The sequence below is a fragment of the Pezoporus wallicus genome, unplaced genomic scaffold (assembly GCF_028554395.1).
Source record: "Pezoporus wallicus isolate ANWC-B61680 ecotype Strahan unplaced genomic scaffold, APGP_CSIRO_Pwel_v1 contig_4131, whole genome shotgun sequence".
Taxonomy (NCBI): Eukaryota; Metazoa; Chordata; class Aves; order Psittaciformes; family Psittacidae; genus Pezoporus; species Pezoporus wallicus.
The window spans coordinates 6,465,216-6,481,728 of NW_026641950.1; the positions used below are offsets into that span (position 1 = coordinate 6,465,216).

The following is a 16,513-nucleotide window of genomic DNA, read 5'->3' on the forward strand; positions in this document are numbered from 1 at the left end:
CAGATGCATTTTTTTTTATACTACAAAATGTTTCCATTAAGGAATTTCTCTAATTTCAGTAGTAGTCTAGGGTCTTCATGATATATATATATATATATATATATATACATATATATATAAAAATTCTTTTACAGTTATTTTTGTACTTAGGTAATTAATTAAACTAAAAAAAATTCAAGGAGAGAAAAGATTAGCTGAAAAGGAGTAAGTGGGACAGGGGAAGGAGAGAAAAATGTTGGGAAAGAAAAACTGGAATATAGGCAGCACATGGGTGGGGTGGAAGTAAAGTAACTCTGCAGGCATTTTAAATGACATAAAGAGGCAACCCTAAAAATAGTAAAATGGGTTATTCTTCACAAATAGGAAAAAATCCAAACAATCAACCAGGAATGGTCAAAGGGTGTAAGTAGAAATATCTGAACTGGAAGTAACTTAATATATTTACACAATAGCATACTGTTTGACACTTGAAAATTCAAATGAAAAGAGGAAATTTTCCCTTGTAGTAGTTTTTGACCAACTTTTCTACTTAGAGCATATTATTTGAAAAACGTTTCCAATGCCTGAAGGGGGTCTATAAGGATGCTGAGAGGGACTCTTCCTCAGGGACTGTAGTGATAAGACAAAGTGTACTGGGTTTAAATTTAAACAGGGGAAGTTCAGATTAGATATAAGGAAGTCCTTTACTGTGAGGGTGGTGGGGCACTGGAACAGGTTGCCCAGAGAAGTGGTAAATGCTCCATCCCTCACAGTATTCAAGGCTAGGTTGGACAGGGCCTTGGGCAATGTGGTGTACTGGCAGTCAGGGTGGAACAAAATGACCTTAAGGTCCTTTCCAGCCCTAACTATTCTATGATTCTGTGATTTTGGCTGTGATTGCAACTGTAACCAATCAGTAGACTGTGATTGGTCCCTAGAGTTTGTTTGTTTTTTTTTTTGCATATTGTTATTGGCCATTTTTAAATCAAAATCAAAATGGATTCTTACATAGGACAACCACATATTTTCGATCCCCAGTAGGAATCACTGGATCAAATTACACCTTTCTGTGTTATTCAGAAGTCAGTGTAGATTATCAGTGTCCTCTCATGGGAGCTATGCTTCTTAAAGCTTCTTAGAAAGTAATGTAAATGGTAAAGACAGAGGAAACTCTACTTAAATACTAAATAAATAACTATAGCTCTTTCAGTTGAAAAGATCTGTTTCAAAGGAACAGATCAATGTAGTAATTATTATAAAAATGGTCACAATATGATATACTTCATACAGCTTAAATTTGACTGCTTGTCAGGAGAGGAAAGTCTGATTTGCTGTCAGATTCAAAAGTTCATACTTGTCCACTTCCGCCATTCTGCCTCCCTTATTCAACTCTTTCAATGTTGCTCTAAAAGAAAATGGATTTTGACTGAATTTATAAAGTTAATCTTTCTTTCTGTGGGTTTTTTTTTACTTCACAGTTTGTGTGAAGCAGGCTTTAAAACATTGGCCAGAAGTCTGCGAGCAATGACAACCAGGGATTTGAAACAGGAGAATTAGTAGCAGTTCCAGGTATCAGTGGGTACGAAGGTCTCTGTCATTAAGGACCACGACTAAATAAACATGCTGGGATATGATTGCTTTATTGCTGTTTGCTCATTTTATGTCATTTTATTGCCTTACTAATGGCTGTAGGATTAGGTGTGTAAGGGAGTTCTGAAAATGTAGAGCTAAAAGGTATATAAAAAAGTGTGTGCTTTCCATAGAGATTCTAACTTTTTCTCATCATGGACGGTGGAGAGACTAATTTACCTTGAATAGATAAGCACGGGTAGGGATAGAGGCACAGAGGGACCTAAATAACAGATCCATTTCAAGGCTTCATCCTCACTTCACTACACCTGATGGTTTCTATGTGTCTTTATAGTGGCCCCAGTGGGAGAGGCTGTGTCATTACAAGTAGTGCTTTTTCCTTCACAGTTAGTCAAACAGTATGTTTCTTAACCAGGGTCTAAATGTGAAAATATTCAGATAAGTATTAATTATATGTGTATTTAAGTATTAAATAAAACACTCTAATTTCTGATATTGCCAGCATCAATCTGGTATATTGGTGTAACTATCACTTCTGAGGATAGGAATTACTGATGGGCTAATAATTTTACTGCTTTCTATTTTGCATGCACTGCAGTTTCACAGGATTGATAAAGAATGTAGTTCCTCAGCAGACCTACAGTTTAGACTGTAAGAATCTCTGTTCTTGACTAAAGTCCTGTTGCATCTAAATAAGGAAAGTTAGTTTCATTTCTGATGTCCAGAAATGATTTTCTGTGTTGTCAGTTTCTTCCAAGGGAAAGAACGATGTATGACCCAAAAGGTTTCTAGTGAAATAAAAAACAAAGCAAGGAATATTATCTTAGTTGAAGCTAGCGGATGCATATTTTTTCAATAGGAAAACCTGAAAATAGCATGCTCTTTTTTTTGGATCTTAACAGCATGAAGTTACATTTGGGATGCAGAAAAAAAAAATTTCAGAATTTTATGAGTGACCAGTGTATATTTTGTTTGATTCAGTAATTACTTATAAATGTACAGAGGACACATACACAAGAATTGTTGTGGTTTAAACCCAGCTGGCAACCATGTACCATTCAGCCTCTCACCTAGGAAGAAAATTAACTCTATCCAGACAAAACCAGGGCAGTATCTATAGAATTAATAGGTAACTCTGACATAAATATGCATAAAGTAAAAAAAGAAATATAGTTACTGCCCAGCTAAAGCTTAGCATTTAAAAGTGCAGTTTACCCAAGAAAAGTCAATGGGGCTGCAAGAGTTGTAAAGTAGTTCTCAAGGTTACTACAGAATGTCCCTTTGTTTCCTTTACGCCTTTATCCTTCATGAAACCCTCTCCACATAGTCAAATTAAATTTCTCTTTCAGGCTTTTCTACTACAAAACCTGGTTTACTATGCAGTTTACCCAGAACCTAAACATTAGAGTCATCCAAAGAGCTGGGAATCTTTTATTCATATGCTTCTATGTCAACACTTCTACACTCTTAAAAACCATTTTGTCTCTTATTCCCTATATGTAATCCTTCCAGATAGTATTTTAAGACATTGTATAAATTCTATGCTTTTTAATTCTACAAGTGGAAGAAAATCTGGCATCAACATTGTCTGATGACTTAAGTGTTTTCTCAAAGTTTCTTTAATCTTCAGAATTGCCTTTGTACCTTGAGTGAAAGCACTGTGTTCTCAGCTCTTATAATCCAAATAAGAATTTTCTTTAGGAGTATAGTTGGTTTGCATTCCATTTATTTTACTCTTATTGGCTGCAGGTATTACCTAGAGGATGGAAAAACAGTCTAGGAAATCACCCTTCCCTCACCTGTGTATGGAGAACTGAAGATTCTATACAGTGTTGTGGTTTTTTTTGAATGTAAGTAAAGTTTTGCTGCATGCTTCACCAACCTCCTTTCTTGCTAGCTGTCCTATTTCCACATGCAACTCTCAGAAAAAGATGAACATTTCGAGATGCAACTGATGGAAAGGTCATGAGCTCCTGAAAACCACATAAATACCTCAGAAACTGGAGAAATTTGTGCTTGGTTTCTGCAAGCTATGCACACACCAAAGTTTTTTGTTAAATGGTATAATTATGTTATTCACCCAAGTCTGTGTGTGCTCCTCGTGGGACAATTGCTCCCTCACCATATCTTATGACTTTCTCCAGTTGTTCAGATTTTCCAGTATCCTTCTGGGAAAGGTGAACAGAAAACATTATTTTTTGTTTTGGGTTGGTTTGTTTGTTTGGTTTTTTTTTCTTTTTTCTTTTTTCTTTTTTTAATGCTTTAAAGAGCTAATTGAGGATTTGCAGCTCCAACATGTTTTGACCTTGAAGACCCAGTCTTGAAAGGGGATGATTTTTTCTACTGATTTCATTAGAATTTGAGTGATTAGGTATTCTTCTGTTCTGGGCCTTAAATATACACCACTTCAAAAAATATTTTTCCCTTTTCCACTTTCTTAAGTAAGTTCTATTGTGAATGTTTCCTTCTGTACCCCAGTGAACTCCATGATTCTTGTTCCTTCCCACTCAGCAGCAACGTGTGCATTTTAAATTCAGTCCTGCTTGGTTCATCAGGATGGTTTTTGCACATTTTCCCTTTTTAATTATATAACACCACTTTGCATAGTTTGTGCAAACATCCTTTGGAATTGTTACAATTTAATTTTCTGTCAAGGATAGTTCCAAAGAAGAGAAAATGATTGGCAGAGGAAATGATGCTGATGTATATCTTATTTGCAATTCTAATAACAGCTTTGTGAATTTGAACACATTAGGAAAGAGCACTTCACTCAAGTGCACATAATTGCAGAACTTGCTAAACATGCCTAAGGATAATGCTACTCCAATCTGGGCAAATTAGATGGATAACATCGTTTGCAGCAGTTGTTAATTATGTATCAGCTGCAGTGACAGCATAATTCTGTTAATTGCTTATCACACTAAGGTTAACTTGCTGTCATTTATATTTGTTTAATTCATAATTAGAAAAACACACTTGATATAGTTCACTGACCACTTTTAAAACAAATCTTAATGATGTAAATATTCGGCAACATAAGACTAGAAAAGATCTCCTGAGTCATCAGTTTGACTGATGTCACCAGCCCTTTCATAAATTCCTCTCAGTGTCTGGTTAGGTTCCTCATCAATACTACCTAAATAGAAGTTTGTTACAGTGCTGTAACCCTGCCATGTTTAGAAGCTTTCTACTTGCCAGTTTCAAATTTATGCCTTTGTTGTTATGGCAGCATTGTTTTATCATCTAAATAATTCCAGCCCCTCTATGATGTTGACCATGCATGGTTTATTTGTGAAATAAACTCCCTCTCACTTTTTGCATCCCTCAGATGGGCAAAACAGCTCCTTTTAGTCTTCTTCCATAAGATCTAAATTCTCATGCCCTGAACATGGCTGGCAAGCCATTAATACTCCTTAATTCCAGCCATAATGTCAGCTTTTAAATCCCCGCCTTGTGCAGATGGAAGAAGAAATGCCATTCACTGTCAGATGAATGACAGCAGGAGGTGTAGATGAGTTTTGCTGGCTCTATGAAATGTGTCCAGAAATACTGGTGGAAGAGACTGTCTGACTTCTTATTTTGGCTAAGTGAACCTACATGGCAGTATTTTAATGAAAACTCTTTGAGACAGATAGGTGAGTCTTTTCAAACTAAGTCCCTTATGGTAATTTATGTATCTATCTAAAAAAAAAAAAAAAAAATAGGGAATGCCATAGTTATTTAGCCACAATAGAAAGGTATTGTGTTTCTGAAAGAATAAAAATTCAGTTAAGTGAAAAACTGGGGGACAGTTGTGGAACAATCCTGTACTGGGGGAAGAATTAGGGAGCTGAATGCAGGGAAGCTCTGCTGAGAAGAACCAAAGGGTCTTGGTAGACAGAGTGCAGAGCATGAGCCAGTAGTGTATCCTGAAACCAGAGGACCAACAGCATCCTGGGCTGTATTAGCAGGATCGAGAGAAGTGATTACTCCGTTTTACTCAACAGTTGTTAGATGTCATCTAAAATGGTGAATCCAGTTTTGCCCCTTCCCTTCCCTTGTGTCCTCTTCTTTCTTCAAAGATAGGCATGGATAAAATGGGAAACTTCTTCTCAGTGAGGGTGACGGAACACTGGAACAGGCTGCCCAGGGAGGTTGTGGAGTCTCCTTCCCTGGAGACATTCAAAACCCGCCTGGACGCATTCCTGTGTAACATTATCTAGGTGTTCCTGCTCCGGCAGGGGGATTGGACTAGATGATCTTTCGAGGTCCCTTCCAATCTCTAACATACTGTGATACTGTGATACTGTGAAGTCCGAAGGAGGGCCATCAAGATGGTCAGGGCCTTGAACACCTGCCCAATTTCAGCCTGGAGATGAGATGCCTTTGGGGAAGAGGCCTCACAACAGCCTCTGCTGCCTAAAGGTGGTTTGTGAAAAGATGAAGCCAGGCTTTTCACTGTGGCGCAGGTGGAAGGACAAGAGACTATAGATGTAATTTCACACAGGAGAATTTCAGACTGTGGGTAAGGAGAAAAATGCCCCCTCTGAGAAGCAAGGGATACCATGTCCAGGAGAGGAACAGGGTGCCCAAAGAGATTGGGCTGTCTTCATCCTTCAAAGTAGTTCCAGATATGGCTGGATAAAGCCCTTAGCAACCTGGACTGACCTGATTGAGGAGAAAGTTGAACTCAGTGATCTTCTAAGGTCTTTGAAATTAAGCATTAAGAATGCATTCAGGATTCTTCATGTCAATAGCGGTATTTCATATAGCTCCTCCGTTTGGACTTTTAAAACTGACTATTGGGTGACATACAAACGCCCAGGCTTTAACTTCACTTCTGTATCTTTTCGTTCTTGACTGAATTTTATATTCAGATCCCCTTCAGGAAATAACAGAATCATAGAATCATAGAATCATTGGGGTTGGAAAGGACCTTAAGATCATCTAGTTCCAACTCCCCTGCCATGGGCAGGGACACCTCACACTAAACCATGTCACCCAAGGCCTCGTCCAACCTGGTCTTGAACACTGCCAGGGATGGACCATTCACAACCTCCCTGGGCAACCCATTCCAGTGCCTCACCACCATCACAGCAAAGAATTCCCTCCTCATATCCAATCTAAACTTCCCCTGTTTAAGTTTTAACCTGTTAACCCTTTGTCCTATCACTAAAGTCCCTAATGAATAGTCCCTCCCCAGCATCCCTATAGGCCCCCTTCAGATACTGGAAGGCTGCTATGAGGTCTCCACACAACCTTCTCTTCTCCAGGCTGAACAGCCTCAGCTTTCTCAGCCTATCTTCATACGGGAGGTGCTCCAGTTCCCTGATCATCCTCATGGCCCTCCTCTGGACTTGTTCCAACAGTTCCATGTCCTTTTAATGTTGAGGATACCAGAACTGTACACAATACTCCATGTGAGGTCTCACAAGAGCAGGTGAGGTCTCACAAAAGCAACGACAATAATATTTTTTTGCATTATTATTTTCCTTCTCCTTTTTCTTGGGTACACATTCACAAACCAGAACTGCAGGCAGCACCATGCAGTACAGCTGTCCCACATTTAGACAAGGTAGCTTAATATTTGCTTTGTTGTTCTCTGTTATGAGAAATGATCTTCACCTAACTTGGTTTTGGATTATACTACATATATCTCATTTTTTATAAAACACAGAAGTACCTGGGCCTGATTTTGTTAATCCTCATTTAGAATAGTGTTCATCATTTTATGATTGTACACATGGCTATTATTAATTTGGCTGACTCCCTTCCTGAAGCTCAGGCCCTCTGAAACATATTTTAGGTTGGAACAAACATTCATTATGTGAACTAGGAATATAACAATATTTTGAATTTGTTTTAAAATATGATAAAGGATGTTTTTCTTCTGGCATTCAGAATCTGTAACAGGTGGGCTATATGATATATTTTCAATTTTGAGAAAGTGCTAAGGTGAAAAGTACAGGAGGTGAGTCTCTACCTTCAGCTCTCTTCTCAGATTTTGGGGAGTCCTTTGTGTAGGTTCACTCCACCTAACTAGGTGGTTGTGCGCTTGTGTGAGCACTTTGGTTAGTCAACCAGTGGGAAGAAGTGGATGCTCTGAGAGGTGATTCAATTCAACCTACTGTTAAAGATAGGTATGATGAAAATGTTTAAATGTACCTGTTTCTGATCATCGTATACAAAAGAAGTAAGATATCTAATTTGCATGCAGATGACTATATTGTGGACATGCGGACTCAGGTGTCATAAACACTATTTGTCCTTTGCCTTGGTTCTCTGTTCATAAAAAGGGGAATATAGTTTGTCTCTCTGTCACAGATATGGAGATAATGTTTCTGAATGCAAAGTTTTCTGATAAAATGATGGAGCCTACTTACATGAACAAATTAAAACCAAGAAATACACATGGGCATTGCTGATGCCCGTAAGACCCACTCAGACACAGCTGTTACGTATGATATTTAAGGTAGACATGACTATTTAACCTACATTATTGCAGCTACATATAACTTTTCAGATTGTATCTTGATAATTTTTATTGTGGTTGTGGTCAGTTGCTCAATGTGCAGTTGGAAAACAGTAATGATTGGTGTCCCTCAGGGATCAGTGTTGGGACTGGTCTTTGACATCTTTGTCAGTGACATGGACAGTGGGATTGAGTGTGCCCTCAGCAAGTTTGCCGATGACACCAAGCTGTGTGGTTCGGTTGATACACTGGAGGGAAGGAATGCCATCCAGAGGGACCTTGACACGCTTGTGAGGTGGGCTGATGCCAATCTCATGAAGTTTAACCATGACAAGTGCAAGGTCCTACACCCGGGTTGGAGCAATCCCAGGAACAGCTACGAGATGGGCAGAGAAGAGATTCAGAGTAGCCCTGAGGAGAAGGACTTGGGGGTGTTGGTTGATGAGAAAATGAACATGAGCCAGCAGTGCACGCTTTGAGCCCAGAAAGCCAACCATATCCTGGGCTGCATCAAAAGGAGCGTGACCAGCAGGTCGAAGGAGGTGATCCTGCCCCTCTACTCTGCTCTTGTGAGACCTCACCTGGAGTATTGTATGCAGTTGTGGTGTCCTCAACATTAAAAGGACGTGGAACGTTGGAATAAGTCCAGAGGGGGGCCATGAGGATGATCAGGGGACTGGAGCACCTCCCGTATGAAGACAGGCTGAGAAAGTTGGGGCTGTTCAGCCTGGAGAAGAGAAGGCTGTGTGGAGACCTCATAGCAGCCTTCCTGTATCTGAAGGGGGCCTGTAGGGATGCTGGGGAGGAACTCTGCATTAGGGACTGTAGTGACAGGACAAGGGATAATGGGTTAAAACTTAAACAGGGGATGTTTAGATCATACATAAGGAAGAGTTTCTTTGCTGTGAGGGTGGTGAGGCACTGGAATGGGTTTCCCAAGGAAGCTGTGAATACTCCATCCCTGGCAGTGTTCAAGGCCTGGCTGGACAGAGCCTTGGGTGGCATGGTTGAGTGTGAGGTGTCCCTGCCCATGGCAGGGGGGTTGGAACTAGATGATCTTAAGGTCCTTTCCAACTCTATCTATTCTATGATTCTATAATCCTGTAACTGCACCTATGTCCATTTCTCAAAGTTTCCTCTTATCCACTTTTAAGATTGAAGCTAAGCACAACTTCACAGGACCGCTTCTTTCATAGTTTCCATGCCAATGCATTTTTTCCTGCTCAGCTTGATCAGTGCTCTGGCTTTATTAACCAGAGAGATGCAGCCCACCTTATTTTTCTAATATTTATCATCAGCTTTTAAAAGGGACTTTTACTGATCTTAAGCCTATTAAAATCACTGTTAAAAATGTGTTTGGAGCAGATATGTCTGTATTTCTTGGAGGTCACAGCTAATGTTCTATTCCTACCTGGGAACACACCTGATGTGTTAAAATAAAAAGAGAAACACTGTCCAACTGCAGAGTGGATCTCTATGTCCACAAGAAAGAACAGACTCAAGCTCTTCTAGAAGATTCTGTTTTATGTGCTCTGGGATCTGAATTTATAAGACGTACAATGCAGATGCCTCTTTCCATAAAGGCATCAAGTGTCCAGGTCCTCCACTATTCTCAGGACAGCCCTGTTTGTATTTTGCAATGAGATATGGTTGTTGTTTCATGTTTGTTGAAACCAAGAACGATGTTGTTCTCTTAAGGAAAATACAATTTTAATACGAAATTTCTTGGTTTATGACATAGTGGAATGGTTTCTTTGGCCCAATTTAGGATATTTTAGAAGCTTTGGATTGTTGGTTTTGAAATACTTTACAAACTATTATTTCAGCAGTACTAAATCCCATAATATGTTATTGTTCTCAAACCAGAAAGCATCCCTTTAAAATTCAGGGTATTTTAAATGCATGCCTCCCCGAAAGTTAATTTGTTTTAAAAAAACCCTTCATATTTATTTGATGCATAAAATTGAATAATTTTGATACTTTGAGCTGTTACAAAATATCATTGAAACAGAATGTTTTAATAATTTTGTATTGTTCCTTCATGAGGGTAATATTTTTAAATTTCTGTCCTTTTGTTATAATTTCTGTTTAAACTCATAAACATGCTCTGAACTTCCCATTAACTGATTTTCATAAGAATAAAATTGAGAGAAGTTGCCAAGCTAAGCATAATCATGCTAGTGCCTTGGAAGAGTCAAGTCAGGTGTGTTGACACAACATTCTTTCTGCAGGAATGTGATGAGTCAGTTTAGACTCTAGTTAAAATTTTTAATTTTAGACAGAGTAACTGAAAATAATGGGAATTCTCTGCCTAGTTATTTAATTAGTCTTTTTCATAGGACCATGAGTTATATAGTCACTAGCACAGGCAGAAATGTACTGAGTTTGTTTTGAAACAGTATGTAGAAATATAATTCAGAAGAGGATAGAATATAGAAATTTGAAGACTTGCTGCAATTAATTCATCACACACAAACAAAAGATTCTAGGCAAACTGAAAAAAAAAGCACCAAACAAACCTTACCTTTATGCTGGTTAACCTTTTTTTGAACTCTTTTATTGTGTATGAGAAAGGCAATGGTGTTTACCTGTGGAAAAAAAAACCCAACTCATTATGCAATATTTCCAAGATAAATGTGGATAATTTGTAAATAAAATTTATCTAACTGGTAATATAAAACATTGTTTATGAGCAAGTTTGTATAAAAACCTGCCAAGAAGGCTTCTTAAGAAATTACTAATCACCTGGGGATGACTGAACAAGAGTTTTTAGTCTTGCTTATCAATATCATGATGGTTTGGCTTTATCTTATACCTGAACTCCTTCCTCTTTTCTTCTCATTTCATTCTGTTCTGCAGAACAAGTCTCTGATTAATTTCCTGTGTATATCAGAAAATAATGAGTTACCTGATTTAAGCAAATAATTAACAAGTGACTCCAGTCATTTAACTGTAACTCAGCAAAACCCACCATAAAACTATGCTACAAAAATCCTTTAAGCCATCTAAACTGGCTATGCTTCATGGCTATTGTAAGTTTTCAAGAATAAAACGAATTGAAGAATATTAAGCTAAAATAGAAATACTAAACAGTAAAGTCTACCTAATAGCGAGTCAAATACTTAACAGTCTGGCTTATTTGTTGCTACATAAAAAGCAGAAGTATCCTATTTTTTATCCTTCCTCTTCATGAAAATGCACAATTTTCCAATAGTGCCTGCTAAAGCCAGATAGGGTTAGCAAATTTACTGTTAATCTGGACACAAAGCAAGCACAGGAATGGATTGAAGTGGAAAAATGCAGATTTGCAACTATCTTATGGAGGGAATCTGCACATGGACAATACAATGTCAAGAATTACTAGGACACAGTATGTAGAAGGAAGAGTTTCCCCCTGTCAAATCCATTTTTGTAGGTATACTCAATGACAATTCAGGAGGAAAATCCAGCTGTCAGAAAAACACTGACAATAAATTCCTGTGTGTGCATATATACACATACATATGTATGTATAAACCAAGTTTTTAAATCTGTATAACATTTGATGTCCACATGTGCTGCAATATACTGCAGACAGCCTCCTGGAACAGCTAGATAAAGGAATATAACTACTCTGAGTTCTCAGTCTTTACCTCCTATGTCCTGTACCTGGCATACTATGTTCTGACTGAATAGAATAGAACAGAACACAGCAGAGCAGAGCAGTCTGTTTTTGTTGGAAGGGACTTAAAACTTTCAACTAGTCCAACTTGTGATCACTTCAGGGCTGACCAAGTTAAAGCCTGTTATTAAGGGCACTGTCCAAATGCCTCTTAAACATCAGCAGGCTTGGGGCACTGACCACCTCCATAGGAAGCCAGTTCTGGTGTGTGACCACTCTCTCAGTGAAGAAATGTTTCCTATTGACCAGTCTAAACCTCTCCTGGCACACCTTTGAACCATTCCCATGCATCCTACCAGTGATCCCAGGGAGAAGAAATCAGCATCTCCCTATCTCTCCACTTCTCCTCCTCAGGAAGCTGTAGAGAGCCATGAGATGACCCCTTAACTTCCTTTTTGACTCACTGTCATCAGGCTTCCACTTCACCATTAGCTACCCCTCTAAATCTTCTATAAATGTGTTTCTTCAGTAGGCACCATCACAACCTTGACTTTCATTACCCAGACACACTGCTTTCTATCAGTGCAGTTGCACAGCTACTAGTTGATGTTTTGTGATGACCTATATACAATGGTCTATGTATGACCTCTTGATTATGAGATGGCTTTTTCTGGACTATTTCCTGCTCTTCAGCAGTGGTATTAATTGGTGAAAGGCTGTCCTATGCTAAGTTGTAGGCTAAGAAATCTCAGGAGAGTTTTAAAGTTATTAGATGCTGACATACATTTATTATAGGAGTAATTCAGCTCTCCTTAGTTGAAGAAATTCAGTGCAACATAATAATAATGATAATAATAATGTGAAATAAAAATAGCAAAAATCTTCCTGAATCTGGTAGGTAATCAAGGGCTGGAGAGTGCAGCTGCAGAACCACCACACATAGATACACCACTCATTTCAGTAAACCATGACAGCATGCACAGGTCGTCTGGAAAATGCAGCAGATATTAATAATTTTGATCTGTGCAGACAGTGAATGAATGCAGCATGAGAATCATCCTTAAAACACACCTTTCTGTTAAAGAGAGAATGCAACTAAGAGTTTGCAAACTGGAATGCGTCTCGTACCTTATGAGGTGCTACTCAAGGTACTCACTGATGTATTTGTGCATGTATAAGTGATAAATAAAATCAGATAAACCAGACAGATTTGATTACCTTGAGCTTAAGTCATGGATGTAACATCTTCCCTTTGCATATGACACCATTATATTACTGTTGCTATGCTAGTAACATATCACCTCAGTGACAATGTGGTATATAAAGTGAATAAATCATGTATCCTTTTAGAATAAAACTGCTGGAGGATATGAAAGTGGACTGTATCCTTAGCCAGTGTAAATTATCTTAAGAGTTATCCTGCAGCAACTATTCTTCAGGCTCAAAATATTTTAGAGCTTTCATAATCCTTTGGTATTTCCCCTCAAGTACAGATAGGGTAAAGACCCAAGTGGATGCATTTCATAGAACTTGAAGTATTAAATCTCTTACACACTTTTGAAACTCTGATGTAGATTACTCATTGACATCTTCATAACTATTTTGGGATTGTTTCCAGCTTGAAAAATTTGCTGAACAGGGTGGGTCTGTAGTGTTTGACAAGTCAGAAGCCCGGCGTGTTGCTGGCTTTCTGAATTTATTCATATTCGTGGTAGTTGAGGTTGTAGCTGGGTGTTCTTAGAGATGGATACTTTATGAAGCTCAAAGCATAAATATAAAGACAGTTCAGACTTTGTAATAATGTTCTGTTCCCTGTTACACCAAAATGAAAAAAAATAAAAAACCAAACCAACCCTCATCATAACTTATTAAAGAAAGCTGTGTATTTTTCCTGTTTGATACAGTGGTGCTCAACATAATGAATCACCAATTCAAATGAAAAAAGGTGCAGATTCAATATGTGTAAGAATCTCATTTTTATAGGATGCCTGAGGTGGTCTAAGTGTCTAGAAATGTGTGTAATGGAAACAGGCTTAGCCTAGACTTTCCACAAAGGTTTGTACTTAGGTTTCACCTAGCATGATTTGTTGCAGCTTATTTTACCACCTTGCCTAGTAAATGTGCCATGAAAACCTGTTACTCAGTTCCGGTACTGGCTTTACTGGTATTATTTGACCACATTTTTTTTTAGGACAAAGTGATGCAAAATGAAAGGCATAGAAGCTTCTAAGTGCCATAAATTTACTCAGTAAAGCTGATAGTTGATGCTGGGTTTGAGAAGTGTGTAGGAGATGGTGCCTTTGATCATCTTACTGGAAGCAGTTGAGCTGTACATTTGCTCTCATGATTCACAAATTGTTCTGAAAAATCTTTTAACATTAACCAGTTCAAAGGCAATTTTGTTCTTGTTTGGCTCTGATTTTTTTTTTTTTTGGGGGGGGGGGTGTGGGTAGGCATGGAATGGCTGTGTTAAGACACTTGCTGTAATGTTTTAATGTTGTAAGTGATCATAGCCATGTTTCCATCATGATGTTTAGGTCTTAAGCACAAATGACTATTTTCCAAGATTTCTAAGAAGTTTGGTGGTTGACATTTAGATTTTATCATTAACTTTTAGATCTGATCCAACTTTAACATTTTTATTTAAAAAATAAGAAGCCAGACATCTCCATCAAGTAAACTAACACTGCAGTGTTACAAATTCTTTAGTGTCAAACATGTCAGAATTTTGTATGGTTTAGAATACAAGCAAACATTTCCCAGTCATTACTCATGGACCATTTATGAAATACTCGGGTGTGGGTGGCAGCAGAGCTGATGTGATGGTGACTGTCAGTTCTCTCCCTGGCACTGAGGGTATCTTGCTAGATAGTATGGTGCTGAGGGTATCTTACTAGTCTTCCTAGACTGAGGAACCCTCAGCCTAGTATTTCATGGGGGTGTGTCTCTGTAAGCCAAAGATGAGATTCCCTGCTGGCGTGTGGAAATTTGCACACTGCTGTTGGCCAATGTGAAGATCTTTGTCTGCTTTTACTGTAATAAGGAGGTGTTCTGGCTCAGCTCATACAGTTTCATTAGGTTTTGTTAGTAGTCTTTCTTCGTACCCTATCTCAGGTGTGTGCCACCAAATGCGATGGGAGGCACATGAAAATTGTGTTATCAACATACTGGGCAAACATGCCAGTTTACTGGCAAAAATAGGATGCCTTCTGAATATGTCCACCTTAATTCACTGTACTTGCAAAGCAAGAAATACTGTGAAGATGTGTTAATCACTCAGAAAACATGGAAACAAGAAAAAAATACCTTTAAATTAAGGCTTTCTTCTGGGGATCTACATTTCTTCATTTCATACTGAGCTGGAATGCTAAAAAGATACATTAGTACCTATTAAAAAAAAAAAAAAAAAGAAAACCAAAACTCTTTTTCAGTAGTGATAGTAGTTTGAGGTTTGCTTTTATTTACAGGAACACTTTTATGGAAATGACCTGTATTTTATTAGCTTTTGTTCTGTTTTATAGCACAGTCAGATAGAATGATTACATTTATTATGGACAGCTGAGCAATTTACAGAGTTAATAGTCTTAAGATAAAATAGGAATGCTTTCTGCATGTGATTGTAGAGTCATCAGATTTAAAGAAAAAGCATGACAAGCCACATCAACAAAAGCATTATTGTGTAGCTTTGTCTTTCTTCACAATTACTGAAAAATTTATTTTGAAAAAACATTTCTCACTCAGGTTTATAGTACTGCTTATCTCAAAGGAATGTTTCTCAGTTTGAGTAATTATACAATTTTAAAACTTATGCTTACTTCAGTCTGATACTTCTTGGCTGTCATTTGTAGATGAATTGACTTAGAATTTGAATGAATGTCTCATACTCCAAGCTGTGAGGTCATTCATAATTTAGAAAACAGTGCAGGTATCCAATCTGAAGAGAAATATGCTGTGTGGGGGTCTGAAGACTAGTGGACATTACAGAGCTTGGATTGACATAGGACCAAAAGCTGCTCATCATTAGCTTCTTTCCTCAGCTGCTCTAATTACAGGACTGCATTCTGATCTACTGCTGAAATGTTAATTATACATATTAAACATATTAATATTTTACAGTAGTCATTAGTATACATTAATTGGCCATGATGTACATCGTGCCAAAAATTCCTCAGAAAGCAGATTTTTATGAATGCAAAATTTCACTATGAGAAGTTTCCTTAGCAAAACATGAAAAAAGCATAAAGAATGTCTTTCTTGTAGTGCACATTTTTCCATATTAAAAAATCAATTGAAACGAGTTTTTATATGACAGAAGCATGAAGGGTCAATTCATTCCCTCTCTTTAGCAGTCACTGAGGGGCCTGTTTTGGCAGCACTGAAAAAATTCTGCTAAAAGCAGAGTGAACAGCAGGATTTGATCATGTCATAGATGATATCTTCCATCTTACATTCATTGACTTATTTTAAATTTACTCATATGCCAGAATGTTGTCAGGACTGGGGTTTTGAAATAAAATCCAGGTAGTTTTAGATTTGTTTTTATTTGTGCAGAATAAAATTTTGGTGTGAAAAAGCCAGAGATTATTTACAGAAAATCTCATGAAAATGTATGCTCTAAGGAACAAAAGACAATCTAACATATAAACCTTGGTATTTTATTTTAAATAACATATTTAATGCAATGTATAGCTTGTCATGTAGCTAGTAACTTGTTTATGTAGCAATTACTGTACAAATTCAAAAATGTTGTTGTAGCAAATACAAGTTCTGCTGCTGAAGAAACTTTTCAAACTGAGTCAGTGAGTAGTATAAAATTATTCCTTCTTGTGATGATGAAGTTATTGTGATTTCCTAAACAAATATGAGCTGTCAGCAAATAACTTTGTATCAGT

At 37.7% G+C, this 16,513-nt stretch overlaps 1 protein-coding gene and 1 long non-coding RNA gene across 4 annotated transcripts in view; one reads left to right on the forward strand and one right to left on the reverse strand.

The window, feature by feature from the left end:
- HNF4G (hepatocyte nuclear factor 4 gamma) overlaps positions 1-16,513 on the forward strand; it is a 62,260-nt gene that overhangs the window by 24,501 nt on the left and 21,246 nt on the right. For 2 of the 3 annotated variants that reach the window (XM_057426190.1, XM_057426191.1), the window contains exon 2: positions 3,319-3,419. The exons of the other annotated variant lie outside the window; for it this stretch is intronic. The gene's annotated coding sequence lies outside the window, so the exon portion shown is untranslated. The remainder of the gene's footprint in view (positions 1-3,318; positions 3,420-16,513) is intronic. 3 annotated transcript variants of the gene reach the window in all.
- Positions 1,344-10,919, reverse strand: LOC130608329 (uncharacterized). Its single transcript, XR_008974511.1, has 3 exons — positions 10,766-10,919; positions 10,545-10,608; positions 1,344-2,357 (listed from the first exon to the last, which is right to left on the reverse strand). It is a non-coding gene; the product is annotated as an uncharacterized LOC130608329 (long non-coding RNA).